This window comes from Silene latifolia, chromosome 9 (genome assembly GCF_048544455.1).
Source record: "Silene latifolia isolate original U9 population chromosome 9, ASM4854445v1, whole genome shotgun sequence".
NCBI lineage: Eukaryota > Viridiplantae > Streptophyta > Magnoliopsida > Caryophyllales > Caryophyllaceae > Silene > Silene latifolia.
Genome location: NC_133534.1, coordinates 16,154,759 through 16,166,527, shown reverse-complemented (window position 1 = coordinate 16,166,527; position 11,769 = coordinate 16,154,759). Strand labels below are relative to the sequence as shown.

The 11,769-nt window shown below is 38.7% G+C and overlaps 1 long non-coding RNA gene across 1 annotated transcript; it reads left to right on the top strand.

Moving 5' to 3' along the window:
* Positions 1 to 9,318: 9,318 nt before the first annotated feature.
* LOC141602460 (uncharacterized) lies at positions 9,319 to 11,769 on the top strand. The gene is made up of 3 exons (XR_012524455.1): positions 9,319 to 9,608; positions 9,707 to 9,816; positions 11,559 to 11,769. It is a non-coding gene; the product is annotated as an uncharacterized LOC141602460 (long non-coding RNA).

Here is an 11,769-nt window from a genome sequence, read left to right as displayed (position 1 = left end):
TAGAGTTGAATTGTGGGTTATTATAATTGGTGACTTGCATATTCCTATTGGTTAGTAAAACGACTTATGGGTCGTCATGCTACCTAGGGTTTGCTAGTCTATCTAATCTAACCCTAATCCAAGGAGATAGGTTTTATCCAAGATTGGACACGGGCCTAGGGTTTCACCGTAAGTCGCAAACCGTTGGGGCGTGTGAGGTGGTTGTGTTTAAGTAACCTATCTAATCAAATCTAGCTTATATTTATATAAGATATTTTCCTATCTTTATAATATATGATTTGATTTGATTACTTATCCTAACATCTTAAAGATATAGTTTTAAATGTCAAATAAGATTTACTTTTATCTTCTTTGCCTAAACTATAATATCTTGGATTAAATTTAGGAAAGAGATAAAGATTTATCTCTTATAGCCTTAGCCGCCTATCTCACGGCATCCTAGGGTTTCGTGCAAACCCTAGTTCCCACTTCTACTATAAATACAATTGATCATTCTTCATTTATCTAAGCTTTTCGAAATATAACAATCTTTGCAAAACATATTTGAGTTTAATTCTTAATTGTCTTATCGTTTTTTTTTGGAAAATATTTGCGAAAAGTCGTGCTCTTCAAATTTCTTATCTTTCTTAAAGATTACGTCATAAGATAATAGTACTTCATATTGTTTCTTACTCGTTCAATTGTGTGAACACTTAGAAGAACAATCAAGTGCTTTCTTAGTAACTTAAGATAGTCAAATCGAATATCTAGTGATATTCAAATCGAGTTATAGTTAGAGTTAACTATACGAGTTGGGTTGATAATTTTGTAATCCGGAGTAAGGTACTAAAATTATTAATCGAGAATAGTGGACGTAGGCTTCGACGTGTGAAGCTGAACCACTTCAAATATCGTGTGTCCTTGCATCTTTCTTTTCAGTCATTTCATTACATTCATAATCAATTAGTTAATTAGTTAAAGTTTAATCAATAAACTTTAAGTAATTAATTACCTTGATATAAAATAAAAAGTATGCATAATTTTTAAATACTCAATTCACCCCCCCCCCCCTCTCGAGTATTTCGGGTGTGATAGACTCTTCACTTTGCCAAGGATAGATGACCTGTTTGATCAGTTGAGTGGTGCATCAGTCTTTTCCAAGATTGATTTGAGGTCGGGGTACCATCAGGTGAAGATTAGAGAGGTGGACATACCAAAGACAGCTTTCACGTCGAGGTATGGCCATTATGTGTATGTGGTGATGCCTTTTGGGTTATCTAATGCACCGGCTGTGTTTATGGATTTGATGAACAGAATCTTCAGACAGTTTTTGGACAAGTTTGTGGTGGTGTTTATCGATTACATCTTAGTCTACTCCAAGACTAAGGAGGAGCATGAGGAGCATCTGAGGATTGTGTTGCAGACCTTGAGGGAGCATGAGTTATATGCTAAGCTGTCTAAGTGTGAGTTCTGGTTAGAGAGAGTTGCTTTTCTGGGGCACGTGATCTCTAAGGATGGGGTAGTGGATCCTCGGCAAAGATTGAGGCAAAGGACAAAGTGGGAAGCACCAAAGAATGTTGCTGAGATCAGGAGTTTCTTGGGTTTAGCTGGATACTAAAGACGGTTCGTGAAGGATTTCTCCAAGATTGCTAGACCTATGACAGCTTTGATGAGGAAAGAGAACAGGTTTCGTTGGGATGAGAGTTGTGAGACGGCGTTCCAAACATTAAAGGAGCGTTTGACCACAACTCCTATCTTAGCATTACCTGAAGGGATTGGGAACTTTGAGGTTTATACAGATGCCTCAAAGAATGGGTTGGGATGCGTGTTGATGCAGAACGGTAAAGTGATTGCCTATGCTTCTAGGCAATTGAAGCCTTATGAGGAGAACTATCGTACACACGATCTGGAGTTAGGTGCTTTGGTGTTTCCTCTCAAGATTTGGAGACATTACCTTTATGGGGCAACCTTTAAGGTATTTTCTGATCACAAGAGTCTCAAGTACATCTTCACTCAAAAGGAGTTGAACATGAGACAGAGGAGGTGGATGGAGCTGATTGGCGATTATGACATGGATATTATCTACCATGAAGGGAAAGCCAATGTTGTTGCAGATGCTTTGAGTAGGAAGAGTGTACATTCTTTGTGTACAGCTTTATCTTTGATGAGGTTGAGAGATGAGGTGGGGAAGTTTGGGATACATATGATGCAGAGGGGGGATGCCATGGGAGATCTGACAGTACAACCTGATCTTTATGATGATATTCGAGGTAAACAGGTGTTGGATCCTAAGATGGTAGAGTGGAGAGCTGGAGTAGAGAAAGGGACAGTGTCTCGATTCTCTATTCATTCAGATGGTAGTTTGAGGTTTGATGGTAGGTGGTGTGTCCCTAGTGATGAGGAGCTGAAAAAGACAATCATGACAGAGGCACATTGTACACCATATTCAGTACACCCAGGTGGTGACAAGCTATACAAGGATTTAAAGAACACGTTCTGGTGGCCTGGGATGAAGAAAGAAACAACTGAGTTCGTGGCCCATTGTTTGACATGCCAGAGAGTTAAAGGGGAACAGTGACGACCACAAGGTAAGATTCAGTCTTTAGAGGTACCTGAGTGGAAGTGGGAATCCATTTCTATGGATTTTATCGTGAGTTTGCCGAAGAGTCAACAGGGTAACAACATGATATGGGTAATAGTAGATCGACTGACCAAGTCAGCTCACTTTGTGCCAATGAAAGATACATGGACTAAGGCACAATTAGCTATGGCTTATCGAAAGAATGTGCTAAAGTTGCATGGAGTCCCTAAGGACATAGTATCTGACAGAGATGCGAGATTTATCTCAAGGTTTTGGAAAGAGTTGCAGGAATCTTTGGGAACAACGTTAAAGATGAGTACAGCATTTCATCCTGCGACAGACGGTCAGACTGAGAGAACAATCAAGACTCTAGAGGATATGTTACGAGCTTGTGTGATGGACTTTGGTGGTAGCTGGGAACAGAGGTTGGATTTGATAGAGTTTTCTTACAACAACAGCTATCACACTAGTATTGGCATGACACCGTTTGAGGCCTTATATGGGAGGAGATGTAGGAGTCCGATTTGTTGGGACGACAGTGCTGAGGCAGTGGTTCTAGGACCAGAGATGGTACATGAGATGGTTGAGCAGATTAAGATAATCAGGGAAAGGATGAGAGCGGCTCAGGATAGGCAAAAGAGTTATGCAGATCTACATCGCCGGGATATAGAGTTTCAGGTTGGGGACAAGGTTCTTCTGAAAGTGTCTCCTATGCGTGGGGTTATGAGATTTGGGAAGAAAGGCAAGCTGAGTCAGAAGTTCATAGGGCCATATGAGATCTTAGAGCGGGTTGGAGAGGTTGCTTATCGTTTGGCTTTGCCAGCTGCGTTAGAGAGGGTGCATAATGTGTTTCATGTATCTCGGCTGCGGAAGTATGTGAGTGATCTGTCACATGTGTTAGAGGCAGAGAGCTTAGAGATAGATGAGTCCTTGTCATACCTTGAGGTGCCTAAGCAGATTCTTGACCGGAAGGTTAGGAAGACTAGGAGTGGAGAGACAGTTTTGCTCAAAATCATTTGGTCTAACCACGAGACTGAGGAAGCTACATGGGAGGCAGATGAGGCTATGAGAGAGCGTTACCCTTTCCTTTTTTATCAGGTATGTATGGTTACGGGGACGTAACCTTGTTTCTTTTAGGGGGGGTAGGAGATGATCGCAAAGAGTTTTTAAGAGTTTTTACATCTTTTTGTGTTATGTCGGTATGGTTAGTAATGGTTTGAGTCGGGTTGAGTTTGGTTAGTAGCATGTTTTTATGTTGAGTTTTGTTTTGGTTGTTGTGTCGGGACTGTAGTAGTATGTCTTTGTTTTGTTGTGGTTTGAACTTCGGGGACGAAATTCTTTTTAAGGAGGGAAGACTGTAATACTACGGTTTTATAAGTCTCTGGGTACTCTATCGAGTGGGCCTTACTCTGTCGAGTAAGGGTGTTTTACGATTTAAAATAGTTTCTGACCTGTTGGGTACTCGATCTAGTAGCCTTGGTACTCGATCGAGTAGGCGACACTCGATCGAGTACGTCAGTTACTCGATCGAGTAGCCCGATTTCCGGGTAATGTTTTGTTGGGTTTTGTTAATAATGCGAATTAATATATAAACACCTCCGTCACTTTCATAATACGCTTTTATAAACCTAATCACTTTCAAAAGAGATTTCAATCTACGTACTTCGCATTCATCGCATTATTGACAAATCCCGGAGCTTGGAAGGTCGGAATTCATCTTTCTTTACATCTTTGTGATCCTTGCGTCGAGGGTAAGATCTACGTACCGAATTTATTATATTTTATTAAGTTTCGTTAAACCCTAATTTTGGGAATTGAGGAGTTATGTTAGTTTTATGTGGTTAGTGATTTATGTGATGTTATGTTAGGAGGAGGATTCGTAGAGGAGGCTTTTTGATAACAACTGTTGAGATCGTCTGACTGTGTTGCATTCCAGGTAGGGTTTTCCCTACTCAGTATTAGTCCCATAATGTGTTGGTGGTGATTTGTGATTGTTGATTGTTATCATACGAGTATTGTGACTGTTGTTGGTTTTGATTGTTGTTTAATAGTTGTGATTGTTTGTATCTGTCTGTGTTCTTCGGGGTGCGTCCCTGGCTGAGTGGAGTCACTTGCGGGAGTGGCTTCACGCCCATTATTCGTCTTCTGTGGAACCCGCCACAGAAGGGATGTGCACATTAATAGATTTGGGTTATTCGCTCGACGGAGATGAGCGGGGATTAGGTGGGAACGGCTGTGGTCCCCCACTGGCGGCGTGGAGTGACCTGTTGCGATGGGCACTCTGGCAGGGCTACACACTTTAGTGTGTAATCAGTATTGTGGAATTGGTGATGGAGTTTGGAGTATATCTGTGACGATTGAGCTGTGTTGTTTGTTGTGTTGTTGGATTATGTAAATTGTGTGATTAGTACTGACCCCGTTTATTGTTTTAAAAACTGTGGTGATCCATTCGGGGATGGTGAGCAGTTGTTGAGCAGGTATGAGTAAAGATACATGGGCTAGCTGGGATGAGTCATCACTGCAGTTAGAAGAGTCTTCCGCTGTTGTTAGACATTATGTTTAGCTTTTAGACTTTTGGTTTTGGAGAACATGTATTCACTTTTATCAGTTTGGTTTCCGGATTGTAATCTTTCACTTAACTTTATACTATTTAAACTTTGTTTCGTTATTGTCTTATGATTATCATTACCTCGGGAAACCGAGATGGTAGCACTTCCATGCCTTAAGTGGTCCTGGTAAGGCACTTAGAGTATGGCGGTGTTACAGATAGTCTGCAAACAAAAACATCCATTGAAGTTACACAGATCATAGATTGAAGTTACAGATAATATCAAGTGAAGTTACAAAATATATGATATTAAGTAGCTTTCGAAGTGTAACTGTATGGACTACTGGTGTAACTTTTTAGGGTTCAAAATATTTAAAAGGGTCTTTATTGGAGTTACACATATGAGGGAGTGAAGTTACAAATATGATTTTAAGTATCTTGGACATTGTAAATGTATGAGGATACTGGTGTAAGTTAGCATAATCTAACTTCAAAGCCAATTTTTTTGCTTTATAGAAGGTTCGAAATAATCAAAAGGGTACAAATGTGAGAATAGCTATTATTGTACAAAATATTTTAAAAGGTACGTATTGGAGTTACAAAAAATATCTCCTGAGGTTACACAAACAAGGCAGTGAAGTTACGAAGTATATGATATTAAAAATCTTACACAGTGTAACTGTTTCACGCAGTAGGTGTAACTTTATAGGGTTATTTTGTAACTACAAGTCATGAAATTTAGAAAACAGGGATGCCTTGAACTTGAACAAAAAACAAGTATAAAAATACTCAAACTTCATCGCCAATTGTTTGCTATTTAGAAGGATTAAAATATTCAAAAGCGTACAAGTTTGAAAATAGCTAGCTTGAATAGTGTTCCAAATATATTCTAAAAGGTACAAATGTCACTTTGATGACTTTAAAATTAACTTGGTGATTTTACGCCTAGCTTGAATTGTTTTCCAAATACTCTATTTTTGATCTACCCAATCTTTAATCTTCTCCAAAACTTCCTTTCTTATGCCATTCATGTCAGCTAGTACAAGGGATGCAGCAAGCTGTAGTACCAAGTAACGCCGGTTGGTCTTGCTGTTGAGTTCATTATGCTTGAAGGGCTCACCTTCGTACATTAACATGTGAACCATGGTGAATATGCCAGACTCCTCGTGAAAAGGGAGAGGACGCGTCCAATCAAAATGTATCTGGCGATGCTCAAACCCAGCAACCTGACAACCTCTGTTCACCCCTTTATACTCCAAATAGTCGCTCATAGCAGACACCTAAACATAATTTAGTAAATTAAGCAATTGAATTAAGGAAAGTATAATGGACAATTCAACATTGGAATAATGAAATCAGACTTACAAGAATAGTTGTCGCTTTGCATATGTCAGACTTGCTCGGATCTGGGTGAAATTGGTTGTCCAGTAAGTCCACAGTTTCCGAGTTAAAGTTGATACAAACGCATGCTAAATGGTCATCAGTTTTGATTGGTATGAAAATTAAATCAGCACCCAAGTTGATAGTATTGCCACAATCCTTGACAAAGACGTCCCAATGTTTGTAAAGCATATCGTAGTTGATATCACTGGGTGTGCACTGAGTTGGTGTAGCCATTAGCCGCATGAGAACGTCCTGGAATAAATGAACATTAAAGAGGCTGAAGTTACAAATTATACCGGTTGAAGTTACATATTTTAGCATACGAAGTTACTAATTATACGGCTGAAGTTACACTTTTTAGGCGCTAAAGTTCCAACATTACATGGGGTGAAGTTCCAAAATTATAGGAGCTGAGTTACACATTTTACAGGTTGAAGTTACAACTTAAACGTGACCAGGTTAAAAAGAAGAATAAAAGGTGAAGTTAATAAACATAGTGACAGAGAAAATAGTTATTAGGCTCGAACCGTTTGACGTAGCCCAAAGAAACCCATCCTAGCAACTTCAAAACCCTCTGACTCTATCTTGTTCAGCAACATTACCCAGCACTCAATCACAAATGAGGACATTAAACTATGGGGTAGCATAGAAAGGATGTCATCCCTTCGGAGTGATGCATTGGGACCGTAACAAGCAAGATCCTCTCTGTGTTTGAAACAACGTAAGATAAGCTCAACAATTTAGATACATTAGATCGTAAACTGATTGACTTAGCATATAGAAGTAAACTTACACGTTTGGCATGCCATTGTCGTCTAGGAAGCAATAGTCAGCCACGTGCCTTCTGAAATCTTGAACATCCTTAAATAATGTCTGGTTGTTCCGTAGGAAATTAGAGACAACAAGGCAGGCCAAACCAGACGACTGCCCGCAATTGTAGGAACAGCCAAGCCCATCACCCTTACCACGACGACGACTACTAAGGGCTGAGAGGGGTTCACCAGTGTTGGGCTAACAACTGCAACAGGCGTAGAGGATCGACGTCTTTTATACGTCACTTCACACTCATCCACATCACCAATCTTCCTCTTGGGGTCAGCTTTTATAGGAGGGGTTTTGAAAGACGAATGGATTTTCTTCGGTTGACCCTTACCCTCACTAAAGGAAGCAACCCTAGACCGCACGTCCGACCTGCACTTGTTAATGTCACTAAGAATAAGGATAGCAGGAATTTCAGCTCAGAATAAGTTATTGGCATCCATCTTCCCTAGACCGCACTAAAAAAGAGATCCGCAATAAAAAAATATATGTAGCATCATATAAACACCACAGTCATTCATTGAGAACCCTACACCCTGCCAGCTGAAAACAACATTCACGAGCTTGAACCCGCTAATCTTTGATCCTTTGACCACCCCTTTGGACAATAGGTACTTGCCCATTTCATTAGCCTGAAGGTAGTTTCAGTATATGAACATTAGTAATAGACGGTGTAACACGATACGTGCAATGCATGTGTAAGGTAACTGGGAAAAATCATCGTCATAAGAACAGTTGTCAAGATACTCAATTTGCTCTGATATGAAATTAATGCAAGCACAACTATAGTGATCATTATCACGGGACAAAACTGAGATAAAAACCTGAAACATATAATATACACAATTATAATAACGTTTGTACCATAAAAATATGAAATGAAGATAATGTACAAAATATCAGCTTCAAGTTGAAGTTTCATACCATACCAGCTTCTATATTAAATGGAGGATAACATGATTCAATCCACTGGTCCCAATAAGCAAACAACTCGCTAGTTAAGTCCACGACTTTTCCGATTTTTTGGGCCTTCCAAATTTCCAGCGCAGTAAGCTATCCAGGAAAAATATATAAACCGTCCAATGAATTTCAATAGAATGTTGAAAAATAGATAAAACTGATTGGGGTTAAAGTCAATGTATTGGCCTTAAAGTTACACAATCAATGGAATAGGTACAAAGTCAACAAACAACAGTTACATTGTACTAAAAGTGAAACTAATGTCTACTGGAGTTATACACTCGACAGGGTAGAGTTACACAGACAATGGACAGAGGTTACACTGTACAAAAGTTACAACTAGGAAACACTAGAGTTCCACAATCATACTATTGGGGTTACATACAACAATGACAGTTACACTCAGTAAAAAGGTTACACCTAGGACCATATAGAGTTCCACAATCAAACAGGTAGTGTTACAGACTTGTTGAAATGAAGAGACAATGGCCCAGAAATGTTGCAGTTACGAATAAGTTACACTAAACAAATAAAAAAGGTTGACTAGCATGGAATTTAAATGATAACATACAGTATGACTAAGCCCAAAAAAGCAGCGGCTACTTGCGACAGGTGCAGTGTTTGCATTCATCAAGAAGTTCAGCAACAAACACCAACACTCAATGATATTGTTCGTAATCTGTTTTCCAGGTTGCAGCGAAAGCATGTTGTAACACCCCGTAAATTCGAAGACCTTTATTATATTTTAAAAGTAATATTTTAATCTATTTTAATTTAATATTAATTTATTTGAAATAAAATCTATTTGATAAAATATAATCTTATTTTAATTTGAAGAAATGTAATTATTTTTGATAGTTTAGAAATGTTTAAAAGTGATTTAAACTATATTTAAACCTTTTCCTTTGATAAAATAGATTTCGGATAAAAGTCGTAAAATCGGGATTTTCCCATTTCTTACGGTCGTTGGGTAAACGAGTTTGGATATTGGGCATATGAGTACTTAATCTTTTAGTAAAATCGTGTTTAAGAACTTTAATTTTCTCGGAAATCGCGTTCGACGAATATTTCTAATTTCTGTCGAAACGAACCAAAACGTAAACAATTGAAACTCACCCAAACACCCTACCCAAAACCATGCACCCTCCATCCTCCATGGGTCTCCTCTTCATCTTTCATTTCCTCAATTCTCATTCTATCACTTCCTTCTCTCAAACACCAAATTCCTCTCAAAATAACCTCCTTACAATCCCTAAATCCATCATAACTTCTTCATTTCTCCACCAAATCGCATAAAAATTATATATTCGGAATCCTCTCTTCAATCCTCATCTACTAGTAAGCTTTATTTTCATTTCCCCCAAATTTTGTTTAAGACACTTTTTTTTAGGGTTTCGAATTTAAGCTTAATAATTGTGTTTTTGTTGTTCTTATAGGTGAAGAATTTGAAGATGAGTTAGGTGACTCATATGTTGTTGAAGATGAAGAGTAATTTTGGGTTTTAGAAGCTTTCTCAAGTTATTACTTGTCTCTTTGCTAACTTAAGGTAACTATTCCGAGTTACTCGACGAATTAATGTCACATTAGTAGTTGTATTCGTTGTTTGTTGTTGTTTGTTGTTGTTTGTTGTTGTTGTTTGTTGTTGTTTGAGACGATCTTGTTGATAAATGAATGAATGGAGTAAGATGAGTATGCTTATGTTTAATTTATGTTAACCATTTGTATATTAATGTTTAGAACAAATTTGGATGAGGAATTATGTGTTGTGACAAGTCCGCGTGTTGGCTGGAACGCATCAGTACCGGACCGAGATGTTTTCCAACGTTTCCAAAAATATGACAGATTGAACGGCATCGAAAAATTAGGTGGTTTAGCCACTTGAATCACTCAATTCGGAGTCCGTATGAGTAAATGGCGTCGTTTTATCGATAAAATTTATAGAAAAGTTTACCCTTGTGTGAGACGGTTATTTATACTATTTATTATGCGAGAATTTAATTGAATTGGATATTTTGTAAGTTGGAATATATTTCCTTATGTTGATAGTTTTTCACATGATAAAAATTGGAAATAGCATGAGAATGATATTGTGATGAATTTTGTGATTTGGGCCAAAATAGGCCAAGACTCTGAGCTGGGCCAGATTGACCGAACGAGTTTGGTCAAACTAGGTTTAAACCGGTCAGCCTCGATTTGACCAATGACCCGTCGCGGGACTAGGGTCGAGGGTTTGTCTTTGAGGTTAGATTGGTTGTTATTGGATGTTTTATGTTTAAGCCTTGATATTTGTAATTATCATTTCACATGTTGGTTGTTGGATGCTTTGGATGCCTTATGCTTGAGTCTTATTGCCTCTTTGCCATTTTAGCTTGTTCTCATGGATTATGGTACTGTTGGTTAGTTGGAATTTGGATTATTATTGATATTGGAGATATTGTTGAATTGTCAGCTAAATATGCTCTTGCGAAGCCTTTCATATGCTAGGGTGTGTATGGTCATTTGTGTGTGCAAGTTTGGACTCTTTGCCCCTCTTATGGTTAATTGGGTGTCCTACTTGTCTTGTGTGGAGTGGGCTAAAGTATTCAAGCTGGGACTAGGTCCTAGGTGAGTATTTCGGCCTTCGTCATAGATAGGCCCTTATAGTCTTTGACGAGTATATGTTCACCGCTTAATAGCGTTTGTGTCTTAGCTTGGTGGGTTTATATCCAAGTTAGGGCATGACCTCCTGACGTACTCGTAGAAGTATGTGGTCAGTTTAAGTACTAGCCAACCCTTTGGTGGACTCCTTAGGGGTACTCATGTGTGTGATCATGGGTCTTGGATGCGGTATTTTCCGCATGTCGCTAGGTCTGCGCAGGTTTAGGACTAGGGTGTTTACCTTACCTCGTGGTATAGACTCGAGTTACAGAGTGACTATTGACTGTCCTAAGAACTTATGCCTGTCTCTAGATATATTGTCCTTTCTTGTTTGATGATTCTATGAATCATAGAAGGTGAGATGCAAGCCGGCTATGGTTGATAGAGTTTGGATTCCTGGATGTTATGTGATTCACATGATAGTGTAGTATGAGTCGGTCTAGTATTCACATACTAGGACTATGTGTTGTCGTATTGTTGTTCACATGATAAGCATGATTGTCTAGCATCTATATGCTAAGGCTATGTGTTATTCATATTCATATTCTTATGTTTACATGTTATATTAATTATGACATTTCGTGGCTGGGAGAACTCGGAGTTACTCCCCACCGACCGTGGCTTTCGTTTTGTATAAAATGCGATTGACAGGTAGGTGATGCATATATGGGGTACATGGACGAGCTAGCGAGCAAAGTAACCTTGGGACCTAGATTGGCTTTATTTTATTGTGACCCTTGAACACTTTTTATGTCATATACTTTTTAGGGACATATGTCTCCCTTTTTGATACTTGGGTTGTATAACTTTATTTCGCGACTTTAGCGATGTTTTATTTATGAGGTTTATTTTGGACCTTGCA